We start from the raw sequence: 12,194 nt of genomic DNA, 5'->3' as shown, positions 1-12,194 counted from the left end.
ATGTATGGTTGGGCATTCACACCTTTTTTTGGCCCATTTTTCAGGAATTATGGGTGGACATTCACACCTTGCAGCTGAACACCTCCTATCCCACTTATGATCATGTGCGGTTTGATTTTCGAAAAGTTTCTTTCATGTTTTCTAGCAATTATTGATGGACATGTAGACCTTCTTGCAGCTGAACACCTCCGCTCCCGCTTTTGATCATACATTGTCAGGCATTCGCACCTTGTCTTACCCACTTTTTACAAACTTTAGTCGAACAGTCACACCTTTTTGCAGCCGAACACCACCTCTACCACTTTTGATGATGTATGGTCCAGCATTCTTACCTTTTCTAACACATTCTTCAGCAATTATGGTCGGACATTCACACCTACTCAGAGCCGAACACCTCCGCTCCCGCATTTGATGGTCTATAGTCGGGCATTCTACAGCGGAAAAGACTCATTCTTATGTTTGGTTAGATATTCGAACCTTTTCTTAACTGCTTTTTACAAACTTTGGTCGGACGTTCACAATATCTTGCAGCCGAACACCTCCGCTTCCGCTTTTGATGGTGTATATTCGGGCATAAGAACCTTTTCTTACCCGCTTTTTACAAACCAAGGTCGGACTTTCACACCTTCTCTTAGCTGAACAACTCCACTCCCTCTTTTGATTGTGTACAGTCGGGTAATTTAACCTTTTCTTACCCGCTTTTTACCATCTATGGTCGGACATTCACACCGTCTTACAGCGGAACACCTCCGCTCCCTCTTTTGATGATGTATGGTTAGGCATTCGCACCTTTTCTTACCCATTTTTCAGTAATTATGGGTAGACATTCACACCTTCTTGCAGCTGAACACCTCCTCTCCCGCTTATGATCATGTGCAGTTTGATATTCGAAAATTTTCTTTCATGTTTTCTAGCAATTATTGATGGACATTCAGACCGTCTTGCAGCTGAACACCTCCGCTCCCACTTTTGATGGTGTATAGTCGGGCTTTCGAGCCTTTTCTTCCCCGGTTTTTACAAATTATGGTTGGACATTCAGACCTTCTTGCAGCCGAAAACCTCCACTCCCTCTTTTGATCATACATTGTCGGGCATTCGCACCTTTTCTTACCCGCTTTTTACAAACCATGGTCGGACTTTCACACCTTTTAGTAGCCGAACAACTCCGCTCCCGCTATTGATTGTGTACAGTCGGGTATTTTAACCTTTTCTTACCCGCTTTTTACCAACTATGGTTGGACATTCACACCTTCTTACAGCAGAACACCTCCGCTCCCTGTTTTGATTATGTATGGTTTGACATTCGCACCTTCTCTCACCCGCCTTTTACTATGGTCGGCCATTCACAGCTTCCTCTCCACCATACTTGTATGGTGGGATATTCACACCCACTTGCATCCGAAGACCTCCGCCCCCACTTTTGTTGATATTTAGTCGGTCATTCGCACCTTACCCGCTTTTGGCAAACTATGGCCTTCTTGCAGCCAAACACCTCTGATCTCGCTTTTGATGATGTAAGGTTGGGCATTCAGACCTTGCTTCACCTGCTTTTCACCAAATATAGTCGGACATTCACACCTTCTTGCAGCCGAACACTTCCGCTTTTAGTGTTCTATGAGGCATTCACATATTTTTTTTCACCGTATTTTATAGATTATGGTTGGAAATTCTCACCCACTCTCATCCGAAGACCTCTCCTCCCGCTTTTGTTAATATATAGTCGGGCATTCGAACCTTTTCTTACCCGCTATTTACAAACTATGGTAGGACATTCAAACCTTCGTGTATCCGAAAACCTCCGCTCTCTCTTTTGATCATACATTGTCGGACATTCGCACCTTTTCTTACCCGCTTTTTACAAACCATGGTCGGACTGTCACACCTTCTTGTAGCCGAACACATCCGCTCCCGCTATTGATTGTGTACAGTCGGGTATTTTAACCTTTTCTTACCCGCTTTTTCCAAACTATGGTCGGCTATTCACAGCTTCCGCTCCACCATACTTGTATGGTGGGATATTCACACCCACTTGCATCCGAAAACCTCCGCCCCAAATTTTGTTGATATTTAGTCGGACATTCGCACCTTACCCGCTTTTGGCAAACTATGGCCTTTTTGCAGCCAAACAACTCTGATCTTGCTTTTGATGATGTAAGGTTGGGCATTCAGACCTTGCTTCACCTGCTTTTCACCAAATATAGTCGGACATTCACACCTTCTTGCAGCCGAACACTTCCGCTCCACCTTTTAGTGTTCTATCACACCTTTTTTTTCACCGCATTTTATACATTATGGATGGAAATTTTCAACCACTTTCATCCGAAGACCTCTCCTCCCGCTTTTGTTAATATATTTGAACTTTAGTTTGACATTCAAACCTTCTTGCAGCTGAACCACCTCCGCTCCCTGTTTTGATCATATATGGTCCTGCAATACTACCTTTTCTTACCCGTTTGTGAGTAATTATGGCTGGACATTCACACCTACTTGCAGCCGAACACAACCTCTCTCGCTTTTGATGATGTATAGTCGGGCATTTTCACCCTTTCTCATCAGCTTTTTGCAAATTATGATCTGACATTCACACCTACTTGCTGTCGAACAGCTCTGCTCCCACTTTTGATTATGTTTGGTTGGATATTCGAACCTTTTCTTAACTTCTTTTTACATATTTTGGTTGGACGTTCACACCTTCTTGTAGCCGAACACTTCCACTCCTGCTTTTGATGATGTATGGTTGGGCATTCACACCTTTTTTTGGCCCATTTTTCAGGAATTATGGGTGGACATTCACACCTTGCAGCTGAACACCTCCTATCCCACTTATGATCATGTGCGGTTTGATTTTCGAAAAGTTTCTTTCATGTTTTCTAGCAATTATTGATGGACATGTAGACCTTCTTGCAGCTGAACACCTCCGCTCCCGCTTTTGATCATACATTGTCAGGCATTCGCACCTTGTCTTACCCACTTTTTACAAACTTTAGTCGAACAGTCACACCTTTTTGCAGCCGAACACCACCTCTACCGCTTTTGATGATGTATGGTCCAGCATTCTTACCTTTTCTAACACATTCTTCAGCAATTATGGTCGGACATTCACACCTACTCAGAGCCGAACACCTCCGCTCCCGCATTTGATGGTCTATAGTCGGGCATTCTACAGCGGAAAAGACTCATTCTTATGTTTGGTTAGATATTCGAACCTTTTCTTAACTGCTTTTTACAAACTTTGGTCGGACGTTCACAATATCTTGCAGCCAAACACCTCCGCTTCCGCTTTTGATGGTGTATATTCGGGCATACGAACCTTTTCTTACCCGCTTTTTACAAACCAAGGTCGGACTTTCACACCTTCTCTTAGCTGAACAACTCCGCTCCCTCTTTTGATTGTGTACAGTCGGGTAATTTAACCTTTTCTTACCCGCTTTTTACCATCTATGGTCGGACATTCACACCGTCTTACAGCGGAACACCTCCGCTCCCTCTTTTGATGATGTATGGTTAGGCATTCGCACCTTTTCTTACACATTTTTCAGTAATTATGGGTAGACATTCACACCTTCTTGCAGCTGAACACCTCCTCTCCCGCTTATGATCATGTGCAGTTTGATATTCGAAAATTTTCTTTCATGTTTTCTAGCAGTTATTGATGGACATTCAGACCGTCTTGCAGCTGAACACCTCCGCTCCCACTTTTGATGGTGTATAGTCGGGCTTTCGAGCCTTTTCTTCCCCGGTTTTTACAAATTATGGTTGGACATTCAGACCTTCTTGCAGCCGAAAACCTCCACTCCCTCTTTTGATCATACATTGTCGGGCATTCGCACCTTTTCTTACCCGCTTTTTACAAACCATGGTCGGACTTTCACACCTTTTAGTACCCGAACAACTCCGCTCCCGCTATTGATTGTGTACAGTCGGGTATTTTAACCTTTTCTTACCCGCTTTTTACCAACTATGGTTGGACATTCACACCTTCTTACAGCAGAACACCTCCGCTCCCTGTTTTGATTATGTATGGTTTGACATTCGCACCTTCTCTCACCCGCCTTTTACTATGGTCGGCCATTCACAGCTTCCTCTCCACCACACTTGTATGGTGGGATATTCACACCCACTTGCATCCGAAGACCTCCGCCCCCACTTCTGTTGATATTTAGTCGGTCATTCGCATCTTACCCGCTTTTGGCAAACTATGGCCTTCTTGCAGCCAAACACCTCTGATCTCGCTTTTGATGATGTAAGGTTGGGCATTCAGACCTTGCTTCACCTGCTTTTCACCAAATATAGTCGGACATTCACACCTTCTTGCAGCCGAACACTTCCGCTTTTAGTGTTCTATGAGGCATTCACATATTTTTTTTCACCGTATTTTATAGATTATGGTTGGAAATTCTCACCCACTCTCATCCGAAGACCTCTCCTCCCGCTTTTGTTAATATATAGTCGGGCATTCGAACCTTTTCTTACCCGCTTTTTACAAATTATGGTCGAACATTCACACCTACTTGCAGCTGAATACTTCCGCTCCACCTTTTAGGTATGTATGGTTGGCATTTGCACCTCTTTTTATACTGATTGCTGAAGATTAAGTTGTTCTTTCTCAAACTACAAATTTTTTTTAATTGTTGAAACTTGATTTGAAGTGGATAAATAAGGAGGACAAACAGTTTTAAGTCAGGCTGATAGAAGGAATTAATTTTATAGCAAAATCTGTATTTCGTCATATGTCGAGAGATGCTTATTGCTGAAGAAGTTCTTTCTCATTCTACAAAGTACAACGTTGTTTATCGTTGAAACTTGATTAGACATGAATAAATATGAAGGACAAAGCAGTCTTAACTTGGTTTGAGTTAATGAATTCGTTTTATAGGAGAATCCGAATTCGTGCATAACTCATAAAATAGAGCTTATTTTCGGATTCCTGAAGAATGAGTCTGGTTCTTTCTCATAATACAAAGTTTGTTGTTTATTGTTGAAACTTCATCAGAAGTGAAGAAATAAATGAATGCCTATCAACAAATGTGGGATCTAAACTCTAGTGCTTCCTCTAAAATAATTTCCTTTCTCAATTTAGAAATGTGTGTGTGTAAGTCACAACACCCGTGACACCAAAACGGCTTTCTTTTCTCTACACTCTGCACTATGAGCACACACACCAAATCAGAAAGGCTTTTTTCTCTCTTTTCTACATTATGGACTGTGGGGACACAAAACTGCTCTCTCTCTTTTTTTTTTTTTTATCGTGTGCCAGGGCGTTGTCTCACGTATTAGATTATGCTTAAGATACGAATGGGTTTATCAGTCACATCAGAATCCATACATACTGATCCTCCCGTAATAAAATGGTCGGATCTTATCAAACACACTTTGTTTCTTGTGACAATCAAGTCAGCGAAACAGCGTATACACGTCAAGACACTGAATCAAGTTTGCCACAAGAACTCATAAGTTTGGCAGTATTGCTCTGCCGTCAGCAATCATACACCCATTTTATTTTCGTGAGACATGTGCAAGCACCTGTTCATCTACTGTTCTATCACTATGAATTAGTGATCTATTATCAATAAGGATACTTCTACAACTACTATCAAAGTATGTCCGGACTTCTTATGTTGTCAGTTGCTATATATGAATAAGTGGGTAGCTACTGACAAGCATTAAGCATGTCACACAGCCCAAACATATAACATTTCAGGACACACCACACAGTTAACAACCACAGTGAAGCGTGTCAAAGCCCAAACATGTAACATTCAACAGGATACTTACACAACACATTCAAATCAAACAGTCAGACAACATACAAGAACATATACCCCAGCCGGCATTGCTCCCTGCCTATTTTCGTACAGCACACTATGTGTGCGCACACCTTTATTCACAAACTCTTCAACTTATACTCTTTTACCGAAGCTGCTACAGCTCGATTGGCCGAATACCCTTTGATCCTATTTCGGTGAATTTGACATCTGCCTTACATATAACAGATTAGCGGTTTAGCAGTTTTAATTTAGTATGAGTGAAGGAATTCATTTTATAGCAAAATCCGAAATCGGGAAGAACTCATGAAAGTAAGCTTATTCTCGGATTCCTGAAACTTTAGATTTGCTCTTTCTTTTACTGCAAAGTACAACGTTGTTTTTTTTGTTTAAATCTTTCTAGACATGGTAAATATTAAGGACAAAGCAGTTTCCACATAGTTTGAGTGAAGGAATTCATTTTATAGATAAAATCCCAAGAGTCTGCTGAGAAAAGAGAGTGAATGCGAAGTAGACTTTAACACGGCTATGGGAGCGAGCCGAGTGTGGGCTAACCGGGAGAATTGCTTGAAAGAAACGCGACACCGAATGAGCGATCAGAACAAAGCCTCAATACGGGATTCTCGTGGTGTTTTTGTTGCTGCCTTGTCTTTTGCACAGAGTAAAAGACAAGGCAGCCATCGAATAGGGCCCGATTGTTCCTAGTTGGTCAGCCGAGGAGCAAGGGGGGGGGGAGCAAGCGTCTCAACCAAGCAAAGCTCACCATGGGGAAGGTGGCTATGCCAACTAGCCTGATGCCCTGCTCCCGCAGTGACGGATAATCGTACTCTGGTTTCTCTTCATAACGTACAAGTCTTTCGCCTTTTACTAAAGACTTCCGTGGAGAGCAGCACTAATCAGTTGTTTCTATTATTGGCAGGCTTTACCTTTGCGGGTGAAGCCCTTTCTGTCTGTGCAAAAGAAATCTTGCTACTTTGCAGAGTGACTTCTCTGAGTAGAGTCGCCTTACTTGTTGCGACTGTGCCGATGTTCGAAGCTGGAGTGCAAAGTTGTTGCTTGAATGGTGCTTGCTGGAGCATGCGGGAGTGCAAAGTTATACCATTTAAAAGGGCTGAAGAGTGCTCAGTGCAGCGGGTGGGCGGAGGTGCAACGTGACACTCTGGCCACCTATGGCCATAAAAAGAACACTGCTACAAGTGCGCATTGTGCCAGCAAGGGCCCTCGGACCTGAAACAGTGGACAGTTATCGCTTCTCGGCCTTTTGGCTAAGATCAAGTGTAGTATCTGTTCTTATCAGTTTAATATGTCCTCTATACGAGGACAACATATTAAATGGATTTTTAAGAATAGGAGTTGAAAAAGAAGCTTGCTCCGTTCACTCCAAGCCTCGACCCGGTACTGCAGTGCCGCTGGGAACGGTGCGCTCTCCTCTGCTCTTGTGAAAAAGCAAACAGCGGTGCAGGATGGAAGTTTCAGGGAGCCCAAGATGAAACTTTCTTTTAATCTGCTGAGAAAAGAGAGTGAATGCGACTTTAACACGGCTCTGGGAGCGAGCCGAGTGTGGGCTAACCGGGAGAATTGCTTGAAAGAAACGCGACACCGAATGAGTGGTCAGAACAAAGCCTCAATACGGTGTTCCCGTGGTGTTTGTGGCTGCCTTGTCTTTTGCACAGAGTAAAAGACAAGGCAGCCATCAAATAGATTGTTTCTACTTGGTCAGCCGAGGAGCGGGGGGGGGGGGGGGGGGGGGGCAAGCGTCTCAACCAAGCAAAGCTCACCAAGTAGGAACAATCGGGCCCTTTTCGATGGCTGCAACACCTGAAAGAGATATTGATGCGAGACCCGATCAAATGCTTTTTCAAAGTCTAAATTTAAGATGAAAAGCCGGGTGTTTCTGTCTCTAGCGTAATCAATAATGTCTCGAATCAGTACGAGGCTGTCGGTGAGTTGTCTCCCTGAGATGGCACAAGCTTGGTCTGGGTGAATTACCTCCTCTAAAACAGAGGACATCCGTGTCGCTAAAACCTTGCTAAAAAGTTTACAGTCAAAGTTTAAAAGTGTGATGGGCCTCCAATTCTTTAGGTCAGTCTTATCATTTTTTTTATAAAGTAGAGTCACTATTCCCACTCTAAAACTGTCAGGCAGTCGGTCGAGTTTTTCAAAATCTTTAAAAACATCTAAAATGTCTGATGATAAAAGGTCCCAATAGGTCAGATAGAATTCTGCAGGAAGCCCGTCTAAACCCGGAGCTCGACTTCTCTTAAAACCTGTTAGGCATTTTTTTAACTCTAAAGCAATAAAATTCTGTGTCAAGTGTGCATTCTCTTTTACGGTTTTGTCAACGAATCTTAAGATTTCTGCCGATGTTTCCAAGTGCACTGGTTTCTCTTTGTACATGTTACTATAAAAGGTATGTACAGTTTCAATCATCTCTTGTGTGGATTTTGTTAAAAACCCATCTTCTCTTTTTAGATTTTGAATACACTCCTTTTTATTTATAACTTTCTTTCTTTTTCACCTTCCTCAATTTCCTGCTCCCTGCTTCTTACAAAAATTCCTTTACTCTTTATTTCTGCTAAAACTGACATTTCCTTTTTGACATCTTTGATTTCTTCTTTAAAGTCTAAGCCACACTGATTTAGTTTAAAGTAGCGCTGTAAGCGTTTATGTAGTCCCATCATACATCTATTCTCTTTCCTTTTTTTACGTTTACCTTGCTGTTTAAAAAAAGTCTGGGTCGTTTCCTTCACCATTTCCCACCATTGTGCATGTGTTTCGTAGAGGTCTTGAAGGGTCTGCCACTCTTTATAACATTCCCTGTACTGACTGACTATGATTTCATCCTCCAACAGGGAACAGTTGAGTTTCCACAGACCACTTCCTACCGTCACACCAGAAGGGGGTGAAAGGGTGCAGGAGAGCATAAGGTGGTCTGAAAAGAAAACAGGGGTTAATCTAACATCAGTGGGTGGGCAATCTCTAGTAAAGAAATAATCAATGCGAGAGGCTCTGGTGCCATCATGATTAAACCAGGTGAAGCCCTCCTCTCTGGGATGCATGGTTTTAAAACAGTCAGTAAGCTTAAAATCCCTGCATATGCCCTGAAGTAAAATCGAAGTCTTATCCACTTTAAAATCTTCCCCTGCTCTTTTTCTATCTTTCCTGCTCAAGATACAGTTAAAATCCCCTCCTACAACTAAAGGTACTTGCCCTAGCATGTAAAGCTGTATATCTTCTAAAAGGTCATACCTTTCATTTTTTCCATTGAAACCATAAATATTTAAGAGGTTAAAGTCTTGCCCCATAAAATTCAAGTGTGCTAAAAGTGCCCGTCCGTCTCTCACCACTGTGCTACCTTTCACCAGAACATGCGGATTTTTAATTAGAATGGCCACACCATCATTTTTATTTTGATTTGAGCCACTCCATATCGATAAATGGGGCCACATTTCCTCCCATTGTCTATGGTTTTTTAAAAAAGGTAGTCCACATTCTTGTATTAAAAACACATCTGATTTTATGGAGTCTAAGAAGGATAAAATACTCTGGGCTCTTGTCTTTGATTTCACACTTCTCACATTTAGTGTTGAGAAGGTGAGAACCATTAAAAGCATAAAGGAAAGTAGGTATGTCATTTTCGTTTTTCTAAGTTATCAAAACAAATTACACACAGGTTATTTCTTGGGAAACTAGCTCTTCCTTCATTTCTTTAGGTGAAAAGTGAGTAGGGTGATCTATATTTCCTTTTCGGACTCTCGGTGTTGGCCTCTGACGCAATGTTGCATTTAACTTTGAGTCCCTGGGGGTTGATTGCAGAGCTGAAGTTAAAAAGGAGACCTCATTTGGTGAGTCGGAGGGGAAGACTCTAGGTTCTTCCACTGAAGAACTGTCTGAAAGGGACCTAACCCTTCCCCTCTTCTCTGATACCACTGGGGAATCAGAGGCTCAGATGCCGTCCTCTTCGGCTGTTGACCTTCGGGGAGGTGAGTATCTTCACTAGACTCACCTGTCTGCTCTTCCTCCTCATTTAGCGTAGCTCCACCCTCTGCCTGTGAATTCTCACAGTCTTCAACACTGAGTGGTGAGGCCTCTACAGGCCCCTCCCCTTTTTGCTCCTCACTTCCAATCCAAGCTTTTGGCGGGAAGTTTGAATTTATTGGGTCAACCTCTTCACTTTGTTCACCAACTGCCACCTCTGGTCCTTCTCTTTGTTGGCTTGACTGTGGCTTTACCGTCTTTAATTTGTTGGCAAAAGATTTAGGGCAATCTCTGAAGAGGTGATTTAATTCTCCACAGAGATTACATTTCCTGCCATTTGGACACTCTCCAAAAGTTTGCCCAATTTCTCTGCTCTTCCCACATAACACCTTGGTACAAGCCTCAACCAGGTGCCCATGCTCACCACACTTGCGGCAGAACTTGGGCTGCCCCTGGTAGTGGATGTAACCTCGGTTTTCAAGGTGGCCAGAGTGTCGCCCACCCGCTGCACTGAGCACTCTTCAGCCCTTTTAAATGGTATAACTTTGCACTCCCGCACGCTCCAGCAAGCACCATTCAAGCAACAACTTTGCACTCCAGGTTCGAACATCGGCACAGTCGCAACAAGTAAGGCGACTCTACTCAGAGAAGTCACTCTGCAAAGTAGCAAGATTTCTTTTGCACAGACAGAAAGGGCTTCACCCGCAAAGGTAAAGCCTGCCAAAAATAGAAACAACTCATTAGTGCTGCTCTCCACAGAAATCTTTAGTAAAAGGCGAAAGACTTGTACGTTATGAAGAGAAACCAGAGTACGATTATCCGTCACTGCGGGAGCAGGGCATCAGGCTAGTTGGCATAGCCACCTTCCCCATGGTGAGCTTTGCTTGGTTGAGACGCTTGCTCCCCCCCCCCTTGCTCCTCGGCTGACCAACTAGGAACAATCGGGCCCTATTCGATGGCTGCCTTGTCTTTTACTCTGTGCAAAAGACAAGGCAGCAACAAAAACACCACGAGAATCCCGTATTGAGGCTTTGTTCTGATCGTTCATTCGGTGTCGCGTTTCTTTCAAGCAATTCTCCCGGTTAGCCCACACTCGGCTCGCTCCCATAGCCGTGTTAAAGTCTACTTCGCATTCACTCTCTTTTCTCAGCAGACTCTTGGGATTTTATCTATAAAATGAATTCCTTCACTCAAACTATGTGAAAACTGCTTTGTCCTTAATATTTACCGTGTCTAGAAAGATTTAAACAAAAAAAACAACGTTGTACTTTGCAGTAAAAGAAAGAGCAAATCTAAAGTTTCAGGAATCTGAGAATAAGCTTACTTTCATGAGTTCTTCACGATTTCGGATTTTGCTATAAAATGAATTCCTTCCCTCAAACTAAATTAAAACTGCTAAACCGCTAATCTGTTATATGTAAGGCAGATGTCAAATTCACCGAAATAGGATCAAAGGGTATTCGGCCAATCGAGCTGTAGCAGCTTCGGTAAAAGAGTATAAGTTGAAGAGTTTGTGAATAAAGGTGTGCGCACACATAATGTGCTGTACGAAAATAGGAGGGGAGCAATGCCGGCTGGGGTATATGTTCTTGTATGTTGTCTGACTGTTTGATTTGAATGTGTTGTGTAAGTGACTTGTTGAATGTTACATGTTTGGGCTTTGACACGCTTCACTGTGGTTGTTAACTGTGTGGTGTGTCCTGAAATGTTATATGTTTGGGCTGTGTGACATGCTTAATGCTTGTCAGTAGCTACCCACTTATTCATATATAGCAACTGACAACATAAGAAGTCCGGACATACTTTGATAGTAGTTGTAGAAGTATCCTTATTGATAATAGATCACTAATTCATAGTGATAGAACAGTAGATGAACAGGTGCTTGCACATGTCTCACGAAAATAAAATGGGTGTATGATTGCTGACGGCAGAGCAATACTGCCAAACTTATGAGTTCTTGTGGCAAACTTGATTCAGTGTCTTGACGTGTATACGCTGTTTCGCTGACTTGATTGTCACAAGAAACAAAGTGTGTTTGATAAGATCCGACCATTTTATTACGGGAGGATAAGTATGTATGGATTCTGAAGTGACTGATAAACCCATTCGTATCTTAAGCATAATCTAATACGTGAAAATATAAAATATAAAAAAAAAAAAAAGAGAGAGAGCGGTTTTGTGTCCCCACAGTCCATAATGTAGAAAAGAGAGAAAAAAGCCTTTCTGATTTGGTGTGTGTGCTCATAGTGCAGAGTGTAGAGAAAAGAAAGCCGTTTTGGTGTCACGGGTGTTGTGACTTACACACACACATTTCTAAATTGAGAAAGGAAATTATTTTAGAGGAAGCACTAGAGTTTAGATCCCACATTTGTTGATAGGCATTCATTTATTTCTTCACTTCTGATGAAGTTTCAACACTAAACAACAAACTTTGTATTATGAGAAAGAACC

At 42.4% G+C, this 12,194-nt stretch overlaps 3 non-coding genes across 3 annotated transcripts; 2 read left to right on the top strand and 1 right to left on the bottom strand.

Annotated features, from left to right (window-relative positions):
- The first annotated feature begins 6,588 nt into the window (after window positions 1–6,588).
- On the top strand, window positions 6,589–6,702 carry LOC140287102 (U5 spliceosomal RNA). Its single transcript, XR_011911462.1, has one exon. It is a non-coding gene; the product is annotated as a U5 spliceosomal RNA (small nuclear RNA).
- A 308-nt stretch (window positions 6,703–7,010) lies between these two features.
- Window positions 7,011–7,194, top strand: LOC140287099 (U2 spliceosomal RNA). The gene has a single exon (XR_011911459.1). It is a non-coding gene; the product is annotated as a U2 spliceosomal RNA (small nuclear RNA).
- Window positions 7,195–10,442: 3,248 nt separating this feature from the next.
- LOC140287100 (U5 spliceosomal RNA) lies at window positions 10,443–10,556 on the bottom strand. The gene has a single exon (XR_011911460.1). It is a non-coding gene; the product is annotated as a U5 spliceosomal RNA (small nuclear RNA).
- Between the last annotated feature and the right edge of the window lie 1,638 nt (window positions 10,557–12,194).

The sequence above is a fragment of the Leuresthes tenuis genome, unplaced genomic scaffold (assembly GCF_036924035.1).
Source record: "Leuresthes tenuis unplaced genomic scaffold, fLeuTen1.0.hap1 SCAF_109, whole genome shotgun sequence".
NCBI classification, from domain to species: Eukaryota; Metazoa; Chordata; class Actinopteri; order Atheriniformes; family Atherinopsidae; genus Leuresthes; species Leuresthes tenuis.
The sequence above is the reverse complement of the archived record's forward strand: the minus strand, read 5'-3'. Positions and strand labels throughout refer to the sequence as shown.